The 12,032-nt window shown below is 42.3% G+C and overlaps 1 protein-coding gene across 2 annotated transcripts in view; it reads right to left on the minus strand.

The window, feature by feature from the left end:
• Positions 1 to 12,032, minus strand: part of PDP2 (pyruvate dehydrogenase phosphatase catalytic subunit 2) — a 172,953-nt gene that overhangs the window by 104,685 nt on the left and 56,236 nt on the right. The window contains exon 3 of one of the 2 annotated variants that reach the window (XR_012154509.1): positions 2,973 to 4,694. The exons of the other annotated variant lie outside the window; for it this stretch is intronic. The gene's annotated coding sequence lies outside the window, so the exon portion shown is untranslated. Of the gene's footprint in view, positions 1 to 2,972; positions 4,695 to 12,032 lie in introns of those variants that run through there. 2 annotated transcript variants of the gene reach the window in all.

The raw sequence follows: 12,032 nt of genomic DNA on the forward strand, positions 1-12,032 counted from the left end.
CCAGAGAGACTACAGCATAGAACACTGTTGGGAAATGTTTCTTGGTGTTTCGTTTAAAATATTCTTTTCTTAATTTCTTTACACTGCCTCTGGTTATTCCCTGCTGATTATTCTTCAGAGGAAGTATGTAAACCACCAGTCAGTGTGCAATACACCATGCTAAAAATTCTTCTTCCTCCTCAGTGTTTCCATGCATCAATATTTGTATATAATTATCAACGCCCTTTTAATGCATCACATAGACACAGTTAGCTCTTTTAATCTTGCTTGTCTTTGCAGCCCTTTAATCCTTTGATCTTCTCCTCTCTGTACTCCCTTACGTCTGCCTATACCTCATTGGTAAAAACTGAATGCAATGTTGCTGGTACTCTCCCAAGGGCTGTATTAGGAGGATACTATATTATCTGTCCCAGATCCAGAATGGGGGGTCTCAGTGCATGTAACCCAAAATTACAATGGCCTTTTCTGCCATCACATCACATTGTCAGAGAGGAAATTTGCTTGATTTGCCTTAGTTGTTTCATTATTCCCTTAAAGAGTCTGACCCATCCCAGACCGAAAAAGAGATTGCAGGCCAGAAGCCAAATTATAATCTGAGCAATTCTGGTGTAAATCTGGACGAAATCAACTGAAGTCATTTGAATGACTCTGGATTTACCCAGGTGTGGCTGAGACTGAATCTGGTGATATTTCTCAATGATTAATAGCTCAATTCAGTTATGAAAACCATACCTATCAGTTGTAAGCAGGTGTAGAAGGCTGTGCAAGACCACAGAAACAATGGGAAATCAATCTAAGGGGGGGTTCCTGTCATGTGTAAGCATCAGTGGTGTACAACGCAGGTGTGGCTTTTTACTGATTTGGGATATACAACAGATATAAATAAAATGGCTGCTCTGCCTTATTTAAGACCTAGGCTTGGTATGATAGGCATATCACCTACCAGCATGCTTCCAGTTGGCTGGAAGGAGACAATCAGGAACCAGGCTTTTTGAAGTCTGGTGCATGCAATTATACTCATACATTTGAGCATGCCTTTCTAGTGAACGTACATACCGAATGCATGTGTGTAAATCAGGAATTTGTGAGTGCAACCGTATAGCTATCTGCCTAAGAGTGCATACACTAGATAGCTGTATGCAATTAGGTATGTGCCACTGTGTGCATACAGCTGTGCCTGTCTCTGAAACTATCACCATGAGGTAACATTTCAAAACATTCCAGTGGTTTAGAGCCGGGCTTGGTAATGGAATACATGGCCATTACGGTTCCAACCCAGCCCACATTATTACCATCTAAGGCCTGCTTGGTGACCAATGTGATGTAAGATGGTGGTCTAAGTCCAGTTCCTTGAGGACAGCTGTCCATACAATGAAAAACAATATTGCAACTGATCAATAGGCACTTGTGTTGGTTGTCTTGACAGAGCAGCCAGGGACAAGATGGGCCTGGAGACCAAGCTACCTTTTTGTTCCCAGAGATGGCTTCTCCATGCAAGTCTCAAAGCACATGTGTGGGGCAGCTGGGAGAAGCTGAGATTGACACTAATTGTACCATAACCAGTCTCTGGATAAATAGTAACCTTCTGCCTTCCAACTATCAACACTATGCCATGCACAAGCCCTACATTTATTTTAAAGCAAAGACACAGAGGGAGAAAATAATGGGTTTAACCCCTGTAAAACACATTTTACAAAACATCTTTATGATATAGATTTTTAGGAAGTTGTTAATGAGATTTCCAGTCCTGGAAATAAATATAATTAGATCCCCAAAGCACAGAGCCCAGAGTCTGCTCAGACAGAGCAAGGAACTGTGCTCTCTAACTATTCCCCATAGAAAGAATCAGGGCTGTCTCAATTTGGCATGTCACTTTTGGAAGAAAAAAAACCACACTGCCTTATGACAGCAATGAATGCATAGTCCATAGTCATAAGGCTTTGAACATCTGTGCACTGCTTGGGGGAAAGGAAGTCAATGAAATCACACACATGGAACCAAGATCCATGCAAATTAGATAAGCAAATTCTTATTTTTAGCATTTGCCTAACAGCAAAGGCAAAGCAGCAGCACATAAACAATCCAGAATGGAGCAAGTAACCTAGGCTAAGCCAGGGAACACTAAAATATTCAAGTTCCAGTCACACGGGTTGTTCTTATAGCATAAGCACAGAAGGAAACTTATAATGGAGGAAGAAAGGGTGGGTAAGGTAATATCTTTTTTGGACCAACTTCTGTTGGTGAGGGAGAGACAAGCTTTCGCGCCAAACAGGGTACGTCTACACAGCAAAGAAAAACCTGTAGCTGACAGTGCCAGCCAACTTGGGCCCGTGGGGCTCGGGCTGCGGGACTGTTTCCTTCCTGTGTAGACTTCTGGGCTTAGGCTGCATCCTGGGCTCTGGGACCCTCCCGCCTTCCAGCGTCTTAAAGCCTGTGCCTCAGTCATGCTATGTCTAAACAGCAATGAAAGAGCCCTGCAGCCCAAGCCAGCTGGTATGTGTAGACATGCCACAGAGCTCTTCTTCAGGCCTGGGAAAGGAACAGTGGATTTATGGCTTATTACAATCCGTAACCCCCTTCTTTGACTGCAGAGGTGTTAATGGGCCACTCTCCTTTAAGCAGTCCCTTACATATGTGCTAACTAATTATGCTAAACCATCTGTTCCATCTTGCATTTAGCTGTGACGCTGGGAGTACCTTTCCCAGACCTGAAGAAGAACTCCGTGTGGCTTGAAAGCTTGTCTCTCTCACCAGCTGAAGTTGGTCCAATAAAAGATATTGCCTCACTCAGCTTGTTTCTCTCATATTCTGGGACTGAAATGGCTACAGCAACACTGCATATAATGGAGGAAGTTAAACAGGAAAAAGAAAAAGCACATATCTCTGTCCCCTGAGTATCTACATCGGGATTGATCCTGCAAAATCCCTAATGCCTTGTCCTGAAGGAGTTCATAGGATCTCACAGGATCAGACCCATCATGAATAGCTCTCACAGGACAGGCCTTATCTGGTCAAATAACAATGTTTGCGCTGATGCATGGGACTGTGCCACAAATATCTGTACTTACAGAAATAGACATCTCAGGTGTCCGCTTTCATCTGGGCTAACCCTGCATTGTGTCGGAGGTCTCTGGTTGGCAGGTGTCAGATGGGGCACTGCTGTGATGCGCTCCGATGCTGAGGCTTGGGCCAGACACTGGTTACATTCTGATCCCTGGCACTATGCAACCTACTCAGACCCCAACCTCTATAGGAAAACCAATGTTACCATAGGTCATGGCTTCCAGCATAGCTAACCTGCTTTTCTTTCACCAGCCACGTGTTAAGGGCTCATTCATGGTACATATATGTGAGAGTCAGGAAACCCAGTTACAATTCAGTTGTCCCCTGATCTAGACAGAACATACTTGCAACCTGTAGTATAAACAGGACCTTACCTTTGTAAACACAGTTAAAACATGGTTAGGTCTTGTCCACTCTACAAATTGCAACTGTGTTGCCATCATGTCACTTGATTCAGTTGTGTTTGTAGTATGGACAGCCGTTAGTAGTATGGATATGCTGTTATCCTAATATTGGCTATGCCTCCATCTTTCCTACCTGAGCATGTGTCTTTCTGTCAGCAAACCTGTGGTTATTTTCATTGCCTCTCAAAATCAGTTCAGTCACTATATTTCCCCTTCTACCTCCAGGCATGTTACCTTCTCAAAGCTCATTTCATTATGTTAATCAGCCATGTGAAGATGACATAATTAAGCTGATGTAACTTATTTTGGAATCTTTTACCACAAGACACATCCAAGGACTGGTAGGGTCCTTCCAATGAAAGAAGAGGCCTAGAGATACAAGACTAAACGCAGACCCGGCATAAGTTGCACCCATTCACAGTACTTCTGAACTGGGCCAAAGATTTTCGTTAGGGTGTCTGGACAGATTTATTACATGGATTTCTGTGAAAAAAGGAAACATCATGTGTTTCTGTATGGTAAGTATTCTTTGAAAATATCCCATAAGTTATGATCCCATGGTCTTAGTATTGGGCAACAAAAATGTTTTCCAGGGCAGGATCTTCAGGACTGTAGACCCACAGACTGAGTTTTCCCCAAAGTTTATTTAAAGCACCCCGTTTTGGAATCATATTTTATTCAGGCCACATCCCAGAATGAGATCTCTTGGTACCTAGTTCCAGAGATGTTCTGCCCTTTCCATATTGTATTTCAATACAGAATGCAGAGAAATAACAATTGTAAACCCAACAATTGTGACCCAATGTCACCAGCCTCTGTCTAACTATGTCATGCCCACTACTCTGGCATCTGAGCATTGTTAATGTGCTTTCACATAAAGCATTGAAGGAAGTAGTAGTAATTCAGCTGTTTTCAGCATTCAACCTGACAATCATTGCCTGTGTTTTCCGTGCTATGATAAACCATTGAGACAGTTTCCTACTCCTGTCACTCCTTTGCACTTTACCTAATATTCAATTGAAGACTGAATCATTTCTCAGTGAATCTATTTAAAATGTAGTGTATTTCAGTAGCAGTCTTTATTTATCTGGCTTTCAGCATGATGAATAACAGATTCATACAACATCTCAGCAGAATTCCATTAAAACAGGAATTCTCTTTCATAATGCAATAAAAAAGATAAAAATTCAATAGCCCAGTGTGTGAGGATCCTTGGAAATGAATATACTGTGGAGTGAAAAGAAGCACAAAGATAGAGTTGTATTAAATATTTAAAGCAATAAACAACCTTGTTAACAAGACAGAAGGAAAACACTGCAACATATGTTTATTTTTGCTTGGAGTAAATTTACTTTATATAGATTCTCCTTGAATGAATAATCTCATAAACGGATCAAGTCCCAAGTGGCAGAGTTTTCCCTGAAGACAAAGTTGGCAAGTTCAGCTTATGTCACTGCAGAACAGATATAAACAACAACACTGTAATGTTTCAAAACATTTTCCTGAAGCTTTCCTTATAAACCCCACCAGAAATAAACAAGGTGAAATAGTTTCTATTAATAAATTATGCACAGAGCTAAGTCCGGATCTGCTAAATATTTAGCTAACCAGATAAACACTATAAACTATTTCTTTTGTTCCATCCCTACCACTTAGGAATTTGTTCCAGTAACCACAGTGACACCTACGAGTTGACGATATAACAATTTAATGCAGCTTTTTTTATTTCAGATCCTAATCATTTCATTGCTAAGGAGCACTGACTTAGAAAAGCAAGGCAATTCAATGTACTCTTTCCACTGTTATATTCTCAAAAGGATAAAAGGTTCCAGGGAACCAGAAATCTCTACATTGTCATGTTATCTACCTAAGTATTTATATTGTACTCATCACCATGGTATTGGAGTGCCTTGGAAATATTCTACACATACTGTACCCTGATTCTGAAGTTGAAGACCTGACACATTGGGCAGGATTTCAATTAACTTGAAAGCAATAAAGTGCCTCGGCCATAGATGTCTGGGCATAGAGTAACTCCGACAGAGATTCACCGAAATCAAGGCAGGAGTTACTCAGAACTTTTTTCCACAGTACTGTGATATTTATATTATGACCACAGGAGATAAATCTTTCAGGGAGAGGAAGAGATTCCACTATGCTTCTCTGTAAGGTTTATTATTCAGTCCATTTCTACTAAGTTTGTTTTTAAATCCCACACATAGGCTTTCTGAGCCTTGTTTCATTGTCCTTCCATACAATACTGGAAACATTCAAGTTTCCAAAGCCCTTTGTCACTGGGACACGGCCCGCTCAGCTACAGATCTTCTGAAGTGCAGATCTGTGTGCACCGACCTGCCACACATGCACAAACCAATACTCACGCACTACATATAAGCCAAATGTGCAAAAGCATGCTCTGAGATTTGAGTTCCGATATAATCAGTTGCAACCCTGACATGTCTCAGAGTCTGCCTTATGTTAGCCAATGGCTGCCTTCTGTCGGATGACATTAAACAGTAGTGTTTTGGCAATTCCTTGCTGATGTTTTAAATCCAAACTGTAGCCACTCAGGGAACTCTTTCCTTTCAAAACCATGACAGTACTAAGTATGATTTAAATAATAACAACTAATGGAAGAAAGAACAATGATGTGCAAATTCAGGCTGCTGCCTGAATGAGTCAGTTACAGGGCTAGGATTCCCCTTTGCTTTTCCCATCTAGATCAGAGATCTCAGCTAAAATCCAGCTTCTCTTTCGGAGAAACCAAGTAGAATGGTTACTGCTGATCATCTGGTCACATGGGACAGGCTGAACCATCCAGGAGAAAAGCCATGGAACTTACCCGAGGTATTCTTTGCAAGTTAACATAAATCAAACAATAATTCCACCAGCAAACAGCATCTTCAGGAGTTTCATGGCTCTCCAAATGAAACCCAGAGCCATGTCTCTGGCTTAGGCAAAGGTTTGTGGCCACAAACAAAATCTGAGCGACCCATGAATGGGTGAGGGGTGAGCTGGAATCACAGCACATTAAGTACATTCAAAATAAAGGTTTGCACATGTCTAGCACAGGGCAGGGATGGGTCTGAACCAAGACACCCCACAGTTTGGGGGATGTTTGAGAACTTGGCAGCTCACACCCATCCCACAGATGCTCTGATTTTAGTTTAATCAGCTTTCTTTGACAATCCTCTACAGCGCACTGATTTAAAGGGCCAGGGTCCCTAATGCAGGGTCTGTGCCAGTATGAGCCGGTGATAACTTTGGTGGGGGGGCTCCTGCAGCTGGAAAGTCAGCCAGGAAGGGAACTGCGATGGTGCCTGAATCCACCTTCCGCTGGGCTGGCTCACAGCCAGACAGCACAGGCCCCATAATGAGGGCACCGGTCAAGAACGAGGTACTGTCACTGCATCATTTTTGCAGCCACTGCTCCTAAAGCCCATCTACCTCCAGCAGAATTAAATCTACTCCTACCCCCAGGATGACTCCCCCCTCCCCTACAATGAAACGGGCCTTTCTGGTACCATGAGATTCACTCTGCACCAGAGGGGGTGACAATCCCAAAGCTGCCTATTTCCTATGATGCTATTAAAAATTCATTGCTCAGACTTTTTGTTTCACTAACACCAGTGGGTTCACCTACTGCCTTTTAGCACTTATTTTAAACCCCTTTTTATTATCTCACCCTGACAGAGACAGTAACATCTCTTCTCCCGTTACAGCAACCCGGCTTCTTTCTTTATAAATCGTATATATGATAAAATGGAAAACATGTTCTGTTTAGATAGGGGCCTGTTGTCAGCCGCCTGCTATTTTGGGCACCACATTTTAAATACTGTGACTGGAACAATGAAGTTGACTTCTGTCTAAAGTGAGTAAGAGAGTAAGGCAGGAATAAGGCTGTCTGTAAGCCCTACACAAGATTCAGATTTTTATCTAGATCTTAGAAAAAAATTGCAAAAACCAGTATTATAAAAGTTGCTCAAGTTAAATCTAGAGTAAATCAGGCATGTAGCTCGACCTTAAAATCAGACTCTTACCTACTCCTTCGTATGCATCATGGCTGCTTCAGCAAGGTGCTTAAACATGTGCTTGACTTTAAGCACATGAACAACCTCACTGAAGTCGGAACATGCTTAAGCACCTTGCTGAATCAGGTCCCAAATTACTAAGAATAAACCACTGAGTCAGATTTTCAAAAAGAGCTTTTCATTTTACCCTTTGTCCAAATGTGTTCCCTGCTATGTATTGTGTGGCTACTTAGTAAGAGCCCACTGTAACTTTATTTTTATTCAGATAGCTCTGTGGCATTTCTGTTTGCCTTTAAATTTGTGCACGCAGTACTGCACCCACAATTCATTGATTGAAGCATGTGCTTAATTAACAACTGATGTTAGTGTGTGCTGAAAGTTAGCCATGTGCTTAAGTACCTTGCTGAATCAGAAACATAATGCCATACAAAGGTGATGAGAACTACATGTGTTTGGCTCTCATGGTACAGTGCAGTAATTCATAGGGCTTACAGACCTCCAAGAGCATATTTTCAAATGAAACCACACTGCAGCTCTGACTGTATTTAATACACAGGTTTCTTCTAAGGGCTACTTCAATTGAATCAGTGAAAAAAGAATCGCTGTTAAGCTTGGATAGTGCCCTTAGGAAAGAGGAGGTCTCCCTGTTCAAGAAAAAAAAATCCTTTTCCAAAAGGAGGCTGGGAGTGTTTTTCTAAAGCTAGAGCTGTTTATACAAAGAAACTAGAAGGCTGAACTCTCTGTAACCCTCCCAGCAAGTAAGGATCTACTGTAGCTGTATCAAAATAGAAGAAACCAGAAATAAATACAGGCACAGCAGGATTTCTATGAAAAGAAGGAGCAAAGCAAGGGCATGCCCTGGGAGCACTGGGGGGGCAGGAGGAAGAGCTGTTCCCACCACTTTGTATTTTTTTAGGGTTTTATGGAGAAGATTATACTAGGGATGGGTTTGTCCCATTATGGTTACTTCACTGAGTTAGATGGAGTTGCACTAGGAATTCATCTGGCTCATTGCTTCTCTTGTGCACAGTCCTAGGGAGAGGACCAGCGGCCCCACTTCTCCTCCCTGCTCAGAATCTCCAGAGATTGCAACCACTGTTCCAAAGGACAGCAATTCTACCAAAGCCCATGTGTGCTGACCCCCACAACACTTGGCAAAATGTTTCTATTTTCCATAGCTTTTGGAGGGGCGGGGGGTTGGGGGAGGCTGATGGGCAGAACAAAAGAAAATGATTCATTGTGAACAGTGGGGAGGCCCGTTACAGGGTGTTTCTGACCCCAGCCATGTTCTTTTTAATTTTTGTCCAGTGCCCAGACCCTGGCTGGATGATTTCTATATGTGAACAAAGAATAAATAGTGCATGTGCACCAATAATACAAAAAGAGTTCCCCTATGAATGGGTAATAGTTTAGAAAAGTCTGCAGGGTGCGATTTTCAAGTTTACAGGAGTTAGGCACCCAACTCTCAATGAACTTCTATGAATTAACTCCTTCTGGCCCCTTTGAAAATTCCAGGCAAAGTGTCTGTTAATTTTTCCTCTAATATCCCTGACTCTTTAAGATTTGAGTTCTACCGACTGGTTTATTTTCATGTACCCCAACAGAACTCCATTGCCGTCAGCGTGGCTTTCTTTCTTTAGTAGGTTTTACGCCATCTTCTAGGTGAAAGGCGATGATGTCCCTGAGCTCAAAATAAAAGACAAATTGGTTTTAAAGCTTCCTCTTCAGCCCTAAGTAGGAGATCATTTTTCCTGATGTGGCTGCACTGCAATATGCTCCCCCCTTGCCTGGGGTCCTCTTGAGTCTTTCCCATCTACTTTCTAATGTACCTTGTGGCTAGAGTGGGAGACTGGACAGTTGAATTTTACTCACTGTGTGACTGCCAGGAAGCTCCTTATCCTCTCTGGCACTCATCCTGCCCTTCTGTATCATGGGGATAAGACTTTGCTGCCTGGCAGAGGGGGTTTCAAGATTTTTGTGACGTACCTCAAGTTCGTCAGATGAAATGCTCTACAAGGGCCCAATCCTCTCAGCTCCCACAGAAGCCAATGAAAAGTGAAGATGTTGCAGGATCCAGCCAGAGGCTATAAGTATTATTGCTTTATTACCACAGATGTACCAAAGGGCGTTTTACGTGCCTCAGATTTTCCTCTGTCATTTGGACCAAATCAGAGCACTATAGCAACATGTAGCAGAACCACAGTTGTCAAACTAAACTTTCATGGTGCCTCCCAATAGCAAAAAAGACAAAAATCTGACAAGACTGGAAAGAGGCCCCATCTGACTTACTTCAGGAGACAGACCAAGCTTTAACTAGAACCAATGGAATTACCAAGAAAAGAATAATAGAAAAAGCTTTTAAATATACAGGTTTGGTGGTACGTTGGGTTTCAGTGCTTCAATTTGGATAATTCAGCGTCATTAGGATGCCAGGGCTAGAAAAGCAGGGCTACGACAGGCTCAGACTGAGGACCTTGGCTTAACAGCAAGGAAAGTTACTCGCGTGGTACCTAGCTCTCGCTACCACTAACAATCCCTCACATTATCAGCAAAGTTTTTATTTCAAATGCTCCACATTTTCAGAATCCCTTTGAAGCTATGATCCCAAATATTTTTGGAATTTACATACATCTTATAATATTGGCACACATCCTGAGCTACATCTAGCTCAGATGAGGAGGGGGATGCAGAGGAGGTCTTGTGGTCACTCTTGGGTTGGATGTGTTTCAGACAAGTTCCCCCAAGTATAAGTTACAGCAGCCTGAAGGCTGCTCAGAGTTACACGAAAGTCCCAACGAGCTGATATTAAAACCAGGAATCATTATGAGATGGGGGAAACCAAACCACATTCCCTTCCCCACCCACACCTCCCTTCCTGGCAGAAGGGAGAAAAGTGGTGTAGGAGTCATTAGACCTGCTCCTGAGTTTTTACCCACGAAAGCTTATGCTCAAATAGTGCCACCGGACTCCTTGTTGTTTTTGTGGGTACAGACTAACATGGCTACCCCCGATACCTGGCACCATGCTACTGGAGAATCACCTAGGCTGAGGTGATTCTAGTATGGCTGGCTAAGTCACCTTAAAGACTGCTGGTGTTTTAAAGACAAAACTAGCAACAGTGGAGCCCACACAAACCCATAAATGACCTGTCTCCATCTTTGTCTCATTCTGACACTTTCAAAATTGAGAATCACATGGGTGACACTTTTAGAAAGCAATAACTCAGAACATGATTGCCATCCCCCTGAACTTGATTTGAATTACTTTCAGTCCCATCCAAGATTGGGTCTCTTGATCCTGCTGTTTTTCTGAAATCAGACAAGAAGGGTTGATTTCTTCATTTCAGCTTATAAGGAGTAAAGGCAGGAGTAATTACTTTGATGAGCTGAGTAATGAGTTTTTTACAGGCCAGAAGTGCCAATATCAATACTAAAGCTGCATAGAGGAGGGTAATCACCCCCTAGAGAAGAAATTGAGGAGAAAGACAAAAAATCTCATGGGACCAGATTGGTGTATAATAATTTTCCCCCACTGGTGATGTTAACAAATGATTCATATCTGGCAAATGAAATCCAGGTACTTTCATGATGTAAAAGCAGAATCCCACAGCTTTTTAGTCACAGATTTGAGCAAGTGAACGGGAGCCATTGCCCATCCTCCAAAATCTCCTCCAAAAACTGAACAGGAAGACCAAGAAAAGAGATCCCAGAGACAACTCATTCTATATTTGCTGCTTCCTTTATTGCTAAGCTTCACTTTGAGAACTGGCCCTGTCCCCTTTGGATAAGGCTGGGTAAGTAGCAGCCCTTATGAGTTGCCTCTTTACATATTTCTGATATTCAGTAATTCAGGAGGTACCACAGCTCCTAGCCTAGACACTGCATAGCAATTTTCATCTTTGGAGCTCTTCACAAATATTAATTATTCAGTTCTCACAACACTCTTGGGAGGTAGCTAGGAGCAATATTTTATCATCCCATTTTACAGGTAAGGCAACTAAAGCAAAGACAATTGATGTGTCTAAGGCCAGAGCTAGGATTAGAATTTAGGGGTTTCTGGATCCCAGTCCTGTGCTCTGACCACTAGAGTGTAGTGCCTAGATCATGACCCTATAAAGTCCCATAATTCCCCAACATTTGTACTGAATATTTCTTTCATTTCTTTATTCAAAAAATACATAGGACTCAATGGAATTCCCCCCCCCCCCCCGAGAAACAAGAGATTTTCCAGTATTCCACTCTTCAGTATTCTCCATAGCTTCAATGTTGAGAGGGGGCATTCCTCCCTATTTCAACTGCACCAATGCTTATTAATTTGGGGCACTTTTGGGAATGCCCCTTATGCCTCTGCTTTGGCTGCTCAGCAGTTCAATGAAGTCTTGTGGTGTTGAAGTGGCTTACTAGAATATGAATATACGCCCTATATAGTCTAGGTGCTGGAGCAGCTATCCCCACATTGGTTCCTTCCTCTAGAAGAGCTAGAAGGGTTACTATATTAACAGCTGAGAATGTGGCACAGAATTAAGAGGAAGGTT

This window comes from Lepidochelys kempii, chromosome 12 (genome assembly GCF_965140285.1).
Source record: "Lepidochelys kempii isolate rLepKem1 chromosome 12, rLepKem1.hap1, whole genome shotgun sequence".
Classification (NCBI taxonomy): domain Eukaryota; kingdom Metazoa; phylum Chordata; order Testudines; family Cheloniidae; genus Lepidochelys; species Lepidochelys kempii.